Raw genomic sequence first — 17,339 nt, forward strand, 5'->3', positions numbered from 1 at the left:
TCTGAAAGCCAAGTGCACCACGGGGCCCGGGCGAGATGGGTGCGTCTGGCAGCGGGCAGTGCGTTTGTTATTCCTGCCCCACCTGCTGGAGTGAGGGTGGCTTGGTCTGAAGAGGACATTGAGTAATAACTGGAGAAAGGGCCGCTCTAGTTCCCAAATAAACAGGCTCGTGACTGATGAGGGGACCCCCTTCTCGCCCGCCCCCCACCCAGGGCAGCTGTGCACGCGTTTCTTACACGAAGGCGAGTAAACACCACCGGGACCCACTTCAAACGGCTCCATGGGCAGCCGCGGGGCGGGGGCTGCTGCTGATGGAACCGACGTGCCTTCGGGGGGCTGGAGTGGCCTCCGGTAACAGACGGCCCCGAGACGTCCAAATACATCAGCGTGGAGGCCTCAAAGGCCCAGAGACTGAGAGCAGGAAAAATAAATAATTCCGTTATCTCTGCTGAGTGTTTGCCTTTGATCTCCTCCGCCCCCCCATCCTGGTTCCATCGCTCTTTCTCCCCGCCCCCTTCCCTGATTTTTCTCTCCCCACTACCTCTTTTTTTTTTCTTAAACCTTTCTTCCTCGTGCTTTGATTTATACCCCAAAGCTCTCGGCGAGGCTGACGTCCCCTGATGAATTGGCGGGTTGTTCTGTTCCGAGACCCCGAGCAGGAGGCTGGGAAGGGGGCTGGGGAAGGTTGGACGGTTCCTTCGGAACAGGGAGAGGCCTGGCTCCGGGGAGGGGCAGGCTGCATAGATACCCAGGTACCTAGACCTGGGGCCACCTCTGATGCAACTTGTCCATTTTCAGGTTTGAGCCAACCCAGGAGTAGGGGGAAGGATGGGTTTCTGCTGTCCCTTCCTCATTTGGGGTTTATTCATTCAAAGACCTTTAAGTGCTTTCTGCATGCAGGGCTCTGGGCATCGAGGCGCGAGTGCAGTGATAATCCAGAGACGGCATGCTGTAAATGCGCTCTCTCAATCGGGCCAAGATCGTGCCGAGACCTCAGGCTCTGGGACCAGACTGCCCAGGTTCAAGTCCGAGCTCTGCAATTCCCTAGCTGTGTGAGTCTAAGAAAGCTACTCACCCTCTCTGTGCCCCAGTTTCCTCCCATAAAAAATAGGATAATAGGTCCACATCATGGGATTAAATGAGTTAATACTGAAAGCGTTTAACAGCAGCTTTTGAGTGCTGTGTACACTTCTATCATCTGTTAATGGGGAAAACGGCACAAGAAGTAAGGAACCCCAAGGAGTAACTAATGGAGGTCCATAAACTACCTGGAGTCTTCAGAGAAGGCAGTTTGTGGGTCAAAGTGGCCTGGAGCAGCATGTGCAAAGGTCCTGGGGCTGAAGCAGTCGAATTAAAAGCCAGTACCATGAGAGCCTGGAAGTTCAAGGGGTGGGAGTAGCATGAGATTGGAAGAGCTGGTAGCAGAGCTTATAGGACAGGATGAGGAGTTTGGTCTCTATTCAGATGATAGCGGGAAGCCCTTGAGGATGTAAAGTGAGAGGTGCATTGGAAAGACTCATGTGGCTAGTGCCTGGGGATGGGGACCAGAGTGGAAGCCAGGAAGGCGGGTAGGTTCCTAGAGTTGCCCATATGAGAGGGTGATGGTGGTGACTTGAATGAGAATGGCTGCTTTTCTCACCTCCTTGACTGACAGCGATGAGGCGGTGTCAAAGGAATTCCACTGGATTTGACTGAATACAGCAGAGGGAAAGGTCGAGGCAGCTTCCCAAGCTTGTGAGCACTGGGCGTCGGCGGTGCCATTGACTGCGGTGGGGAGGCCGGTGGTGTGTCTTTGTTGGTTTGCCAGGAAGCCCATTGGAGCAGCTGAGTTCATCCTGCACAGCTCAGCAGAAAAGATTTGAAGCCCAAGCTAATGAGGAGGATGGGCGTCTAGGCAAGCAGGTGGCTGTGCTCCCCGAGTCGGGGGGAAACTCGAGACCCCTGAGATCTGGCTTCAGGAAATTATAATAATAGTCAATGGTTCCCAAACTCTGCTGCACACTGGGATTTCTACAGGTACTCATGCTTGGCCCCCGTTCCCCAGACATTGATTTGTGGGAGATGTGACCTGGACACCGAGACTTTTTTTAAATCTACCAGGTGATTCTGACGTGCAGCAAAATTTGGGAGCCTCTGTGGTAAAAACCCACATATTGGGTCTATGCCAGTCATTGTGCTAAATAAATTGCATCCCCTAACGTGAACCTCCCTCCATGCCAACCTCTCTAAACGTGCTGCCTCATCTGTGCAGGAGAGAGGGGAGTAACTACTTTGTAAGGTTAATAATTTGCTCAAAATGGCACCGCTCACCTGCGGGTCACGTTTGAACCTGAGCCATTTGGTTCCAGATGCAGGACTCATAACCACTATGCTACGCTGCCTTCCCCCTTTGGGATGGAGCAAGGGAACGGAACCGCGGTAAAATCTCATGACATATTCAAAGACCGCCATCTTGGAAATTCCTCCAGAATTCCTCAAATGGCTCCGGGGAGGCAGAACTGAGAGTGGGCGTGGGTAGGAGGTCCCCAGAGGGGTCTTCGCCATCAGAGCTGGTGCAAAGTCAGACTTGCTCTGTACCCAATCTCACGTGGGCTGCCTGGGTTCGTGGCAAGAAGCAGCCGGTTGGTGGCGTCCAAGGAGAGAGGCTGGATTGAGGCACTGCTTACTGGAAACACCAACAAAGGGAGTCACACCCCTGGTATGGATTTTACCTCAGTGACCTCCAAATCCTCGACACTTCAGTTCTATGGTTTGGTTTGAGGAAGTGCTTGGTAGCACGAAGTCTGCCCTGTAGCCTCCTGATCTGTCATGGTCACCACACTCTTGCTAGGCTGGGCTTTGAGTTTTGGCTACATGGTGACCCTTTCCTGCTTCAGAATCAACCGTAACTCTTGGTATGATTCTTCTACTTCGATTTTTACAGTATTATATGCATAGACCCCGGTTTCTCCATTCTGCTTTGGGTATTTGGTGGTTTCTAGTCTGCAACGAGGACGAACCGTGCTACTATGGGCGTCCTTGGACGTGCCTCCTTTGTGCCAGCAGTGGAATTGCTGGGCCACGGAGCAGAGAGATCCTCACCTTGATTCAGTGAAAGAGGCCGTCCTGGCTTTCCCAGTGGTCTGGACACCCCCACCAACAGTTCACGAGGACTCCTACTGACCCGCGGCTCTGCCGATGCTTGCCCACCCGGAAGTGACTGGTTCCCACTTTCCAGCGTGCGTCACCCTTCTGACGTCCCTCTCTTACGCCCGTGTCATGGCCTTTGTTTCATCCTCACACTGATTCTCTTTGGAAGGACTCAGTAGATCCCCATTTCGTGGATGGGCAAACTGAGGCTCACCCGGGTCACGCTGACGGGAAGGGGCGCCTCCAGGTCTCCTTTCCACCTCGCACTCAGTGAACAGTCGCTACTCGAGGGTCACAGTTCCCCAGCTGGAGTGTCCCCTTTACCCCCTGGAGTGCTTGGCACACTGGCGTTTTCCTCCGGTAGAGAATGACTCGCCTTGTAGGAGCCGGACTCAGGTCTAAAAGCTATGGTGCTGCGGTTTGGGGCCTTCGACAATTCCAGACCGTTGCAAGGCTAGTCCCATGCTGAGGGAGGGGGGGAGGCCATCCAGGGGCTGGGAAGAGCCCACGCTTTAGAATCGGACTGTACGATTCCAGTGCCACCTTCATTAACAGCTGGCCACGTGGCCTTGGGCAAGTTTCTCAGCCTCGCTGAGCCTCACTTTCCTCCATCTGAAAATGGAAATAATAGCGCGTTGCTGCTGGGCCCGTGGTGAAGGTTAGACAAGATCGTGGCATGGGGAAAGTGTGCAAATAGCAGACGTTTTTATAAGGACCTTTGAAATGAGTATCGCATCGCCACCACTTCAAAAAAAACCTAAAACCATGTTTGAGAAAGCAATCTCGTTCTAGCGGTTAGGGTGCAAATGTTGGGGAATTTTTATTCTTCGTAACTCGGAGATCCCACAGCCAGTATTTTGGAGGGAGAGAGAGCATGTGCGTGTGCGTGTTTGCGGGAGTTCCTAAGGGTTTCTGGGAGGGGCAGAGAAAGGACCACCTTGATTACAGTGTGCACTGTCTTTGCCAGCAGTCACTCATATCTGCATTCCCTGGCTGCTAGTCCATCAAGCAAGAATAAAATTCTAAATGGATAACATTCCAAACAAAGGATAAAACAAACCCAATTAAAGAGAAGGATAAAAGTAGAAGAGGTTAAAATAACAGAATTAGTGTAAAACAGCTCTCTTGGCTGGGTTAAGACCCCCAGCTCTGTGCTCTCAAAGCCGCCTACGTTCCCGGGCTGGAACTTCCCACCGTGGTGATTGACACTTGCCCGATAACCCTCCGTGGGTGTGGGCGAGAGGCAGAACGGGGAGACTGGGTCCACCTTCTTCGGGGCTGCATCCCTGGGACGTTGTCTGTGCTAAACCTTTTTCCTGCTTGCAATTTTAGTCAACAAGACCCCTAAAACCAAAAATCTCCCATGAAAGGGAAAGATGAAGCTTAGAAACAGACATAAGGCACGAGCTAAGACAGTAAAAGAATTATGGCATGAAATAAGGAGAAAACAGGTGGAACAATTAAGTTGAGAAAGTGAAAACGTAATCAACTGGAGTGAAATGTGGCATCTGTCTTGGTTTCGTGCATTTGTGTTTTTAAGCTCCTATGGGATCCCCTAGGTTCAGCGTCCTGGACATCTTTGGACTAAGGTAGCTTGACTCCAGAAGGAACACACTTCTGCTCATCTGTTCTCCGAGGGTTGGAGTTATCAGCACGAGGCATGGAAGGGCTTTCCCGTAACTTCCAACTGAGCAGGACCCAACACTATCCTCACCTCCTGCCCTGGAGGGAGCCCAGGTGCCAAGCTCTCAGGCTTGGCTTCTCTTGGCAAATCGCCCTCCATCAAAACAGGCACATGCCCGTAATTCCCAAGAGTCTCCTTGTAGCTTCCCTTCCAGAAGATCTCTCTTCCTCCCTTCCCGGCTTCAGTGGTGGTAGCCTGCTACAGTTGTTCCCTAGTTAAGGGATGTTTTTCACTTGAACCAGCTTGCACTGGCTCCAAATACCCCTCCCGTTTCTAGGGGAATGCGTGGGCTGTCTGGACTGGGCAGAGCACAAGGGAAAAGGAAGGAAGCAAGTTGGCGTGTGGTGCCATTGAATCAGCGACCACTGAGCATCCAGACTTGTTCGTCTACAAGTACCCGGTGACCCCGCTGGAGAAAGACCTGGATGTTGGGGTCCAGCTGACCATGGTCTGCAAAGGAAGTAGGATGGATGGCATGGTGGTCAAGAACGTAGTGGTTGGGGCCAGCCCGGTGGCGCAGAGGTTAAGCGTGCACATTCCGCTATGGGACCTGGGGTTCGCCGGTTCAGATCTCGGGTGTGGACATGGCACCACTTGGCACGCCATGCTGTGGTAGGCATCCCACGTATAAAGTAGAGGAAGATGGGCGTGGATGTTAGCTCAGGGCTAGTCTTCCTCAGCAAAAAGAGGAGGATTGGCAACAGTTAGCTCAGGGCTAATCTTCCCCCCAAAAATTAAAACTAAAACAAACGTGGTGGGCTGTGGGGTCACATGGCTGTGATTTGAACCTGTTTCCACTGCTCGCCAGCTGTTTGTGGACACTTCATATCCTTGAGCCTTACTCTTCTCCCCTGTAAAATGGCAATAATAGTACCATGAAATAGCATTCCGTGGGGCTGTTGGGAGTACAGAAATTCATCAATGGTAAGGAGCTTTGACCCCCACGTGCCAGACACTGTTGAGTATTGGTTATTATCAAGTTATTATTCCTCCTGTGCACATTTGCTGGCCGTGACTTAAACTGAAATTCTCAGAATCACATAAAATGGGGAGGATGATTTCTCCCTGAGGCTACTGTGAGCTTTACTCAGACCAAGGACTGCCTCCCGCACAGACTTCGGAGTCCACAGAGCTGGATTCGAACCTGGACCCTCCACACGCGGTGTGGCTTTGGGCGATGACTTCTCTGGCTGTGCCTCAGATTCCTCGATGCAGCTAACGGGACATCAAGGTGCTGCCGTAAGGAAGAGCTGAGACAATGCTTGGCACGTGATAAGGACTCAGCAAACATAAGCTGCAATTATGTTCATGGAAGACCTTTTTAAGATAAAAATTGCAGTAATCAAGAAATGTCATGAAAATTATAATTAAAAGCGTGTTCGACTCTTTCCTCTTTTCTCTGGGTAACTCTCCTCCACCCCACCCCACCCCATCATTGTCTTGTCTTTCCCTCCATTCCTCTCCATCGAGAAGAAAGGACTCCACTCGAGAAGCTCCCGGCCCATCCATTTCAAAATCCAGGGAAAGATGCCAAACGGCCTCCCCAGCTGGGGCCTAGCTGCCTCTGATAAGAAGGATGGAGAGAGGTGCATTCTGAAAATTAAACAAATCCTGGTGTCTTTGAAAGGTCACCCGGCTCTGAGGTTGGCCGTCCTGTCGGTGACAGACTGCAGGGCCGGCGGGCCGGAAGAAGGGAGCCTCGGGAGCAGACAACCAATGTCTGGGGCGGCCACAAGGAGAGTAGGTCCCGTATGTCACTGCCAGCAGGTAAGCAGCCCACGAGATGACAGAGAGATCTTCTATGAGGCTGGCCGTTTGCAGGGCCGTGGGAGCGCCTACTATGTGCAAGCACCGAGAATGGAGGAATTGTTGCCCTGACCGGCAAGAGCTTGCTTCCTAGTAGAAACTTAGCACTTCTCTCCTGCCTGATCTCTGGAGGTGGGCTTCTGATCTCTCAACAGCGACACAGGAGGTGGGGGCGGTGCTGGGGCTCCGGTGACCTCACTGGGGCTGCCCCTTTCTCAGGCTCTGCATGAGACTCAGTGCCCATGGCCACCCTGACATTGGACGAGGCAGCTGGGGATGTGGTCTGTTTTCCAGCAGGCTTGCTTGCGCCCAGGAGGTGAGAGGGGGGACAGGGGCCACACGGCAGAGGAGGAAGCCCAGCTCGTGGCTACAACATATTGAAAACGTCCCATGATGACATGTCTGGTACGACAAAGCGGTTTACACGTCTTATTTCATCCAATCCTTCGAGCAGCCCTATGTGAGTAACAGGTGCTTCTATGATCCCCGTTTGGCAGCTGGCAAAGCAGAGGCTTTGGGTCCTGGCTCTGCCACCCGCTAGCTGTGTAACTCAGAGCTGAGGGCCTTGCCCAAAGGCCCAGCTCCTAATGCCATACATGACTGCTTCCCCATCTCTCAGCCCTGTGCATCGTGTGCGGTGGTCAAGGGTCCCCATTCCTCCACCACTAACACTACCACACACCCCAAAATCTGGGAGGGAAAGAAAGCAAAGCATTCTCCTTTCATGGGCCAGAGACTTGGAGAAACCATAACCCCGAGAGCCGGTTCACCCCACCCCAATCACGGATCGGGGGTTATCAGAGCCTCTTCCACAGGAAGCGTGCTCAAACCTTCCTGTGCACTGGCCTCTGGCCCAATGGCTCAGACAGCCACAGGGAGGTATTCTGAAGGCCCTCTGGAAACGGCCAGGGTCCAACCCCGGGCCTTTACCCATAAGCACAGGCCACATGTATGTTTCTATTATATATGCTATGTTCACTCATACATATGTTATACAATACATAATGCAATGAATATTTTATATCCATCCATACATATATAAATTCACTTGTATATATAATCTTACATATAAATACACATAAATAATATACAAATGAATGAATATATACACATATATGAATACATGTATATTCATGCATATACATATATGTGAATGATAAGGATTGCCTTAATCAAATGGGATGCCATGAAGTTTTGTATCTTCCAGGGGTTCCTGGCTCAGGATAACAGTATTCTGTATGTGGTATAGACATAAGATGCGGCTTTGTCATCAGGAAATATGCAGTCGAGCTAGGGAGACAATATTACACAGGTGTTTCATGGTTTTTTGTGGCATCACCACCTTATTTTTGTATTTGTATTTAATACAAAAGGGGGAAATGAATGACACTGTGTGTCACCTGCTGGTTCCATCTCAGTGGATAGAGGCCAAGGAGAACACAGCATCATCTGGCGAGAGGGCCTGGGTCAGAATCCCAACTCAGCTATTGTGTGACCCTGGACAAGTCGCTTCATTTCCAAACTTCTATGAAAGGGTCAAGATGATCATGGCCACATCCCAGGTTGTCACGCAGTTTTGAGATAACGTCCTTAGCAGGTGAACTATCAACACAGCTTTTGTATCATCTACCATGTGGTATAGTGGTGAGAAGGGTGCTGCAAGAGCCAGATGGCATGGGCACCAACTCGGGTTCCACCACTTGCTGGCCGGGGAGCGGGGAGGACAGAGAGGGTGAGGGACGTGCTCAAGGCCAGTTTCCTCAACTGTCAAGAGGGACGATGGCGTCTGCCTCACAGGACTGCTACGAGGGTTCAATGAGTTGGACACTTAGAGTCCACAGAACAGTGTCTGGTACATGGCACGCATCGGGAGCTGATTCTCCATACGTCTTTCACTCTTCTGCCTGTCTCGTGAGTGAGGCACCAACTGCCCTTTTGTTCTGGACAAGCTTTCCATGGATGTTTGTGAAGCACACTGCCTTGGAAGATGGAGTCAGTATCTCTCTTCAGAGCCGAGGGCGGTTTTGTTTGGCGTCCAGTGTAATCAAGGTAACGTTCCTTCTGGGGCAAAGTTCCGGCAGGTTTGCTTGCAGCCCGTTATAAGAGAGTCAGGATCCGTAAGCTCAGGGTTTCTCAGCTGGGATGCAAACTCAGGGAGTGTGCAGTGCCCACCGGATTGATCCTGGGAAAGGGGGACAACTGTGACGTCCATGCTGCTTGCTGTGCTATGAGTAAAAACGTCCTTTGTCTCTGACCCAGGAGTCTCATGTCTTCTTGACAATGTGTTCAAAGTGCGGTGGCTATTCTAAAGCTTTAATTACTACCATTTGCTTCCTATTGCAGATAAAGCCAACTACGGATAATTTTCACCCCTAGAGACAGACGTGTGAAGTTAATTAATCTATCTCTTGTGGATCTCTTCTCTGGCACCTAAGGGATGTTTTGAACCTATATGTTTCCAACCATCTGTCATCCACTAAGAATCAAATTTTTGCCTATAAATTGGTGGCTGAGGGATCATACACAGGTGGTGACAAAAGTCTGACCCATTAGCTACTGGGGTCAACTCATGGAGAAAGGAAGACCTCAACAATCAAATCAGATTTACATCTGAAATATGATTGCAAAAAGAGCTGTGAAGTTATGCCATGGTTCCAAACCCTAGCCCCCCCACTGAGTAGCTGTGTCACCTTAAGTATCAACTCTCTCAATCTCAATCTCCTCATGCGTATAATGGGGATAACACTGTGATCACTTAATACTTGAGGTCTAAATAATCAGATAAACTTAAATATGTATCATCTCAAAATATCAGTTCCTACCACAACATGAAAGCATACCCACACCTCAGCTGTGAGCAGCATTTCTCACTCTCACTCATCCTCCACATTATTTTCCATCTCTTTACCGTGGTTAGTATTCATTGCTGAGTATATCACAATCTGAAATTGTGTCAGGGAAGGTAATTGCCAAAAATGGCCACCCACAATTCCTCCCCTTGCTGTACGCACCTGCCGCTCCTCATAGGAAGAGGTGGAGTTCTTTCCTCCTCTTCTTGAGTGTGGACTTGTCCTGGGACTTGCTTTAACCAACAGATCATGGTGGAAGTGATGTTTCTGGGACTTCTGAGCCCTCAAGAGGACTTGAACTGCTGCTTTCCCTTCTCAAAGCCCAGCCGCCATGTTGTAAGGAAGTCTAAGCTGGACCACTCAGTGATGAGAGGCCCCATGCAGACAGACTTGGACGGATGAGAGGTCATCTTGGTGTTCCATCAAACCACCAGGTAAATGCAAGCAACAAATGACCCCATTGGCTGAAGAACCACCCAGCTGAGCCCTGCCCAAATGTCAGACCCAGAATATGCTGAGAAATGAGAAATCAGTGTTGTTTGAAGCCACTAAGTTTGGGGATGTTTGTTATCCAGCAATCATCTAATTCTCCATGTAAAGATCTAAGGTCAAATCCTAAAATTTTATTTGTCTTGTTTCTACTGTATCCCTGGGTCTAGCATGGTACTTGGCATTTGGTAATTGCTTAAGTATTTTAATAGATAATTGAAGCCATCCGTTCAAGCAGGCATGGTGTCCTGTTCACCACTGTATCTCCAGTCCCTAGGCAACGAAGTCCTTGCCCTTTTGTTAGAGACAAATTGTGTACATTCTTTATCTGGAGTTACCTATTCCTGTTTAATAAGCGCAGACAGACAATAGTGACATAAAGCAGGACTATGAGGCAGAGAAATCTGGAAATGTCCTCACACTTAACTAGACAGCCAGATGCTCACATGCCCCCTTTCCAAAGGGGGGTGTTCTCCCTAAATTCTTGTCCCAATTCTCTGCCAGTTGGTGGACTGCACCTCCATTCTTCCCCCACCCTATAACAGAAAGGGACCCTTCAGCTTCAGGTCAGCGCTGAGCAGATGTGCCCTCTGTCTCTGTTCCCTCCGCCCTGGTTTCCACTGGAGCGAGAAGGTGTCTGTCACTCACTGGCTCAGCAGCTCTGAGTCCTAAGAATAGGAAGGTCTTCAGAGAGGTGGGCTCTGCTCTCCCTGCCCCCCACCTCCCACCCACAAGTGCTTTGGAGAAAGGGGCTGCTTCTGGCTGTGGGCAGGAGGTGGGCAAGGGAAACAGATGCCCAGGTTTGTGGCAGCTGTCCCCCTTTATCTTCCCCCCAGCATCAGATCACTGCTCCAGCTCCCCCCAGGCTGGCCTGACAAGCCTGTACGTTAGCACTTTTCAAAAGCAGTGTCCACTTTGGGAACGGTGTTGGGGCCCAAGAGCAGTCACTTCCTTTGACAGATGCCAGTGCTGACAGCCGGATGCTGTTTTACAAGGCCCGGCCTCCTCCTGCTCCCCGGTGGTGCTGGGTAGAGCAGGAAGGAGCTCAGAGGCAAGTCATTCACCAAGGACAGTGACGGTGAAGAGGGCGTCCACTTGGTGGAAATATGTGCACCCAGAGGGGGGACCTTAGCTCTGAGGTCCTCGCTTGGCCAGTTTCCAGGCTGTGTCCCTTAGGCAAGTTAGCTCACTTCTCTGAACCTCGTTGTCTTCACCTGTAAAATAGAGGCAATTATCTTGCTGTGTGGTTATCTATTCCTGCTTACCAGATTACCACAAACTCAGCTTCAAACAGCACACGTTATTCTCTCAGTTTCTGTGGGTCAGGAATCAGTACGGTGCTTAGCTGAGTCCTTCAAGACCGTCATCAAGGTGTCATCTGGGGCTGGGGTCTCATCTGAGGGACCGACTGGGAAAGAACCCGCTCCCAAGCTCCAGTGTTGTTGGCAGGATCCAGTTTCCTGCAGGTTTGTTAGACTGACCACCTCGGATCCCGGCTGCCCATGATTCTTTGCTACGTGGGCTTCCCCAATGTGACCACGTGTTTCATCAAAGCCAGCAAGGGAGAGAGTGCTAGCAAGATGGAAGGTACAATCTACGTAACATAATCACAGATGTGGCGTCCCGTCCCCTTTGCCGTGTGCCATTGGTTGGAAGCAAGTCACAGGTCCTACTCACACTCAGGGTGGAATGACAGTTTTACAAGGGCATGACACCAGGAGCTGGGACCAATGGGGACCATCTTAGAGCCAGGCTCAGTTAACTCGTGGGTGGGAATGAAGGAGCTGACACATGTGAAGCACTTCGCATGGGACCTGGATTGTCTGTCGAATTCTCCTAGCATTCAGGGTCCCAGCAGGACACAGAGGGCACATTCAGATGAGACCCCTTCATTAAACTCCCCTCAAAGCCGTGCAAAGGGAGCAGAGAAACAAAAACGGGGGATGCTGAAGTACCCCGAGACCAGCAACAGCAACACTGTTAACAGCCCCCCCAACCTGGAGAGGCAAGGGGAGTGCTAGAGACTTAGTGTCTGGGGCCCCCCAAATTCAGATGTTGAAACCTGATTCCCAGTGTGATGGTGTTGGAGGTGGAGCCCCCATAAATGGGGCTAGTGCCCTCGTAAAATGGACCCTGCAGAGCTCCCTTGCCCCTTCCTCCATGTGAGGGCACAGCAGTGAACCAGGAATCAGGCCCTCCTGAGACACGGAACCTGCCTGCACCTTGATCTTGGATTTCCAGCCTCCAGAATTGTGAGAAGTGTTTGTCGTTTAAGCCACCCCGTCTATGGTATTTTTGCTATAGCAGCCTGAGCTAAGAGAGGTGGTGCCGTTTCTGAAACCTGCACAGAAAGCCGGATGGAGAAGGCTGCCTGATGAAGGAGCAGCCACTGGCCGACCAGTGGCCCAGCAGGGAGGGAGCTGGGGGGAAATGCCCTGACGCCCCTCTCCTCCTCCTCCTGACGTCCTGCTTTGCCTTCCAGTAGCAGAGCTCCCCTGGAAGTCAGAGAGCAAGTGGGTCCAGTTCACCAGACCCCTCTGCTCAGCCTCTCCAAAGAGGTGGAGGGCAGATCTGGGGCCTCACGGAGCACATCTTATAGTCGCTCATACCCAGCCGTTTCCAAGGCAACTAGAGGACTGAATTAGAACGTGTGTGTCCTGCTTCCAAAGTCTGGAACTCCTCCTTGGTTCTAGGCCCTGGAGATCCAAAGACGGATACGGCCTCATTCGTGGTCTAGTTCAGGCGTGAGCCCACTACAGCTTGTGGCCCAAGTCTGGTCCAACATGTGTTTTTGTAAATAAAGTTTTATTGGAACCCAGCCTAGCTCATCTTCCATATATTGTCCATGGCGGCTTCTACACTACGATTGCAGGGTTGAGTATTTGCGATAGAGACGGTACAGCTCTCAAAGCCTAAAAGTTTTACTATCTGGCCCTTCACGGAAAAAATCTGTTGGCCCTTTGTCTGGTGGAAGAAGCATATTATGGTGAGTAAAATAAGTTGAAGCTTTTCAGAGGACAGGGGTAGGAAGAAATTAAACAAGATCTCTGCTTTTAAAGGTAAGTATGTGATTGGCGATTGATAAATGTCCGGTGTCTTGATTAACCAGAGCACAGCTTGGAAGCCCTCGAGAGACCCTGTCTTTTAAGAGAGAGAGTGTTACAGAGGTTCTGTCTCAAAGGTAATCAAGGCACACTTGAGCCTACCACCTCCTCGGGGCATGCGCACGCACAGCCCTGGGCGCTCAGCGACCTGAATGGAAGACGCAGCAAACCCCAGGATGCCCTCTGAATTCACAGCAAACTTGTTTTTACTAAAGCCACCACGTTTTTGTTTCCAAAGCTTCCTTTAGGAGACTTCTCATCTTGCCTCAGCAAACTCAAGCTTCTCGATAGCTAAAATGAAGTAGTCCACAGTTTATTCACTCAACAAACATCTGAGCATCTAATATAAGACAGGTACCAAAGTAGGTGCTGGGGGTATTTGGAAGCTACAATCACTCATTCCTCTCAGAGACCTTGATCTCAGAGGTGGTCCTCCCACCTCCACGTGTCCCCTCTGTCCTGTTCCTTTCTTTGCCAGCCCACCTTCATGGCAGGCAGGTCACAACGTTCCGCGTCAGAGCCAGGACGGTCTCCTGGCCTCTTGATTCCATCGAGCATGCTGTTTACTCACTAGGTGTGAGATCCAGGGCAAGACATTTCACCCCGTCCAACATTTCCGGCTCCATCCATTTCAGAAGGCAGTCGTGAAGCTGGAAAGAGAACGGAAGGACAAACGCTGTGTGATTCCACTCATAGGAGGTACCTAGACTGGTCAAATTCAGGGACAAAGTAGAGTGGTGGTTGCCAGGGCCTGAGAAGAGGGACTCGGGGGTTAGTGTTTAATGGATGCGTAGTTTCAGTTTTACAAGATGAAAAAGTTCTGGAGATGAATGGTGGGGATGGCTGCACAAGGGTGTGAAGGCATTTAATGCTACTGAACCGTACGCTTAAATTTTCTTTAAAAAGATAACCGAGTAGGTAAGCTTTGTGCATGCCAGTGCAGGAAGAGGACAGCCTTCTCGCTCACGGCTGTTGGGCTCTGCTGCCACCCACAGCGGACTCCTGAACCCTGAGCCTTTTGCTCCTTGCAGCTGTCAAGCAGCCTCCCCACCCCAGCTCATCCATCACATCCATCACTCGGTCCCTGCTCTCATTCGTCTCCCCAAGGCCATCCCAGGCACCACGCTCATCTATCAGCTATGCTGATACCATCTGCCTGTCACCCACCTTTCCCAGCCTGCCAGTGCTCCGCCAGCATGAGGCTTGTCTCTGAGCCATCTTTTGGCTCCACCTGCCTGTCCTCCCTTACTCCCATGACCCTCACTTCTGCCGTTCGTAATCGTCTTCCAACTGAGCACGATGCAGGAGCAAGAACTATAGCAGGTGCTACAATGACAGAGATGGGACCACCCTGCTTGGAGCCCATCTCCCTGTTCCACTTGCAGAGACTCTGGATTCCAAGACGGTGCTTCTCAAACAACAGACGTGTAGACCAGCCACCTGGGGGTTCTTGTTACAATGCAGACTCTGAACCAGGTGGCCCAGGGGACCTGGGCTTCTGCATGTCTGACCCGCTCGTGCCGACGCTGCTGCTCCAGGGGCCACAGTTTGAGAAGCCGCATCTAAGACCCCACCCGGTCCCCCTCTGATGCCTGCCCCTGGGAGGACTTCAGAGGACTCTGAGGAGGAGCTCGGCTGATCCTGGGGATCTCGCCTGAGAACTTTTGGGGAAATTCCAATCAATCCAACTCAAATGAAACTGGAGTGTGGGGTGGTGATCTTCAATTCATCAAGCACGTCGTTCCCATCTGGGAGAAAGATGGGTATGTTAGTGGAATTTGAAAAATTCTCTTTTTACAAAAGTAATTGATGAGGGAAAGGAGACAAACCTTGGTTACAGAGGAAACCCAAACAACATAAGTAAATACCTCCCGGCCAGGAAGTGGAGCTTAATCCCCTTCCCGTCCCTCCCTGCGAACAAGAGAATGTGAAAGGAGGAAAATGGTAGCTTTCCAGTGGAGAGACCCGGCAGACCCCACCTGACCAAGTGATCAAGGTTCATACCACCTGTGAGGGCAGGGGATGAGAAAGGTACTTCACCTCTGTGGTCTGCTTCCCGGTAACACAGCCCCGCGCTCATCATGAGAAAAACATTAGACAAATCCCAATGCAGGGGCATTCTACGAAACGTTGGACCAGTATTCCTCAAAATGGTCAAGGTCAAGAAAGAACGAGGAAAGACCGAGAAATTGCCATAGATTGAAGGAGACATGAAGAGGATCCTGGAGGAGACACTGGGGCAAAATAAATTACAATTGTGTAGAAGGTGGTGAAATCGGAATGAAGTTTAGTTAATAGTTATGAACCAATGTTGGTTTCCTAGTTTTGATGACCGTTCCAGGGTATTGGGAGATGTTAACATTAGAGGTGCGGGCACACGGGAACTCTCGGATTATCTTTGCAACTGCTTTGTAAATCTAAAATTATTCTAATATTTTAAGAATCATTCTGTTTAAAGAGAGTAATTGACCCCTTACATTGTAGGCAAAAATATAACTTGGAACCAGTATTGTATGAAGGGGGCCATGATGGGAGTAAGTGCGACAGCAGAAAGGAATAATTTTATCCCTGACGTTGTTTTAAATTTTACTATCTCTTGCCAACTCTTCTCTAACATACCTCTCTGCCAATCAGTGCCATCCTGTGGGGAGCTGAAGGGAGGGGCGCAGTGGGAATGGCTGTCCCAGGTACAGGCAATAAGAAGGTGCGTTGTCTGTAAGGAATTTAAAAACAATAAAACCGACTAAAAGTTGGTCTGCTTTTTATTATTGCTATATGCTGGCAATTCTAAGCGGTCATACTTTTGACCCAAAAATTCACCTTGTAGGCAGTGAAAATTGAAACCAACATCAATTTCTGTCCCTGTGTTAAACAATACTGAAACCAAGCAAAAATAACCCAGCCGCTTGTTTCAGGACATCCTTGCCCCTAGAAGATGAGTCTAGACTACTTATATGTCAAGACAATTTGCTCATCAAGATTTGCCCCAAATCCTTGCCTTGCTGTGTCCACCCATCCAGAACAATTATTTCATGGACTCTGCCCAATCCCCACCCATCCAGAACCATTATTTCATGAACTCTGCCCAATCCCCACCCATCCAGAACCATTATTTCATGAACTCTGCCCAATCCCCACCCATCCAGAACCATTATTTCATGAACTCTACCCAATCCCCACCCATCCAGAACCATTATTTCATGAACTCTGCCCAATCCCCACCCATCCAGAACCATCACATCATAGACTCTGCCCAATCCCCACCCATCCAGAACCATTATGTCTAGACTCTGCCCAATCCCCACCCATCCAGAACCATCACATCATACACTGTGCCCAATCCCAACCCATTCTCTGCCTTGCAAGACCCACCTTAAAGTCATCCAGCCCAACCTTTAAAACCCCATAAATACTCCACCTACTTCCCATTTTGAGACACAGTTAATACTGTCAGGGAGGGGCTCTCCCTTACTGTAGTAAATCTAATAAACATAGCTTTCTTGACCTACAGTTTTCTCCGGGGGTCTTTATGGGGACTCATCAGGTACATTATGTAGAAAAACTATCACGTGCACAAAGACAAGCACAAAGATGTTCACGGGCAAGATGACAGAGTGGGCAAGCTTGGTAGTCACCTAGGTGCCCATCAAAGGGGGAGCAGTTAAATAGCTGATGACCACTGGGGGGCACTTCACAGGACCAAGTGCTAACCGAGCCACAGTTACTGAAGCCAAAAAGATTCTACCCCATTCTGAGATGTATTCCATACAAATCACTAATTTGCAAAATACGTAGAATATGATCCTCTTTTTCAAAAATCCTCCCTCCCAGACTATCGAAATGTACATTTATTTTGAAATATAAAAACACACTGGAAAAAAGACTGGAGAGTTACCCAAACTAATTACAGTGCTCATCTTAACACAGACTTTTGCTTTCTCAGAGTTATTTGTATTTCTTTCTCTTTAATTATACAAATAGTACATGAAAATGTTCTTGCTGAGTTTTTTTTATAGGTTATTTTTCTCTCCTGGTCCAACATCGGGTGTGTCCCTAGCTTGTCCTCCGTCCCAGGTGACCCTGAGCATGAGGTATGACATGGCTGGACACCTGTTCTGTGCAAGACCCTGAGCGTGACCCTCCACTTCATCCTCACGACAGTCCTAAGGAGAGAAGTAATTGCCCCTACTTGAACACGGGAAAACAGAAATTTGGATGTTGAATTTTTTGAAGGTCACCGAGATTCTTTTTTTCCACCAAAAGAAGCACCATAGAGAC

This window comes from Equus caballus, chromosome 8 (genome assembly GCF_041296265.1).
Source record: "Equus caballus isolate H_3958 breed thoroughbred chromosome 8, TB-T2T, whole genome shotgun sequence".
NCBI classification, from domain to species: domain Eukaryota; kingdom Metazoa; phylum Chordata; class Mammalia; order Perissodactyla; family Equidae; genus Equus; species Equus caballus.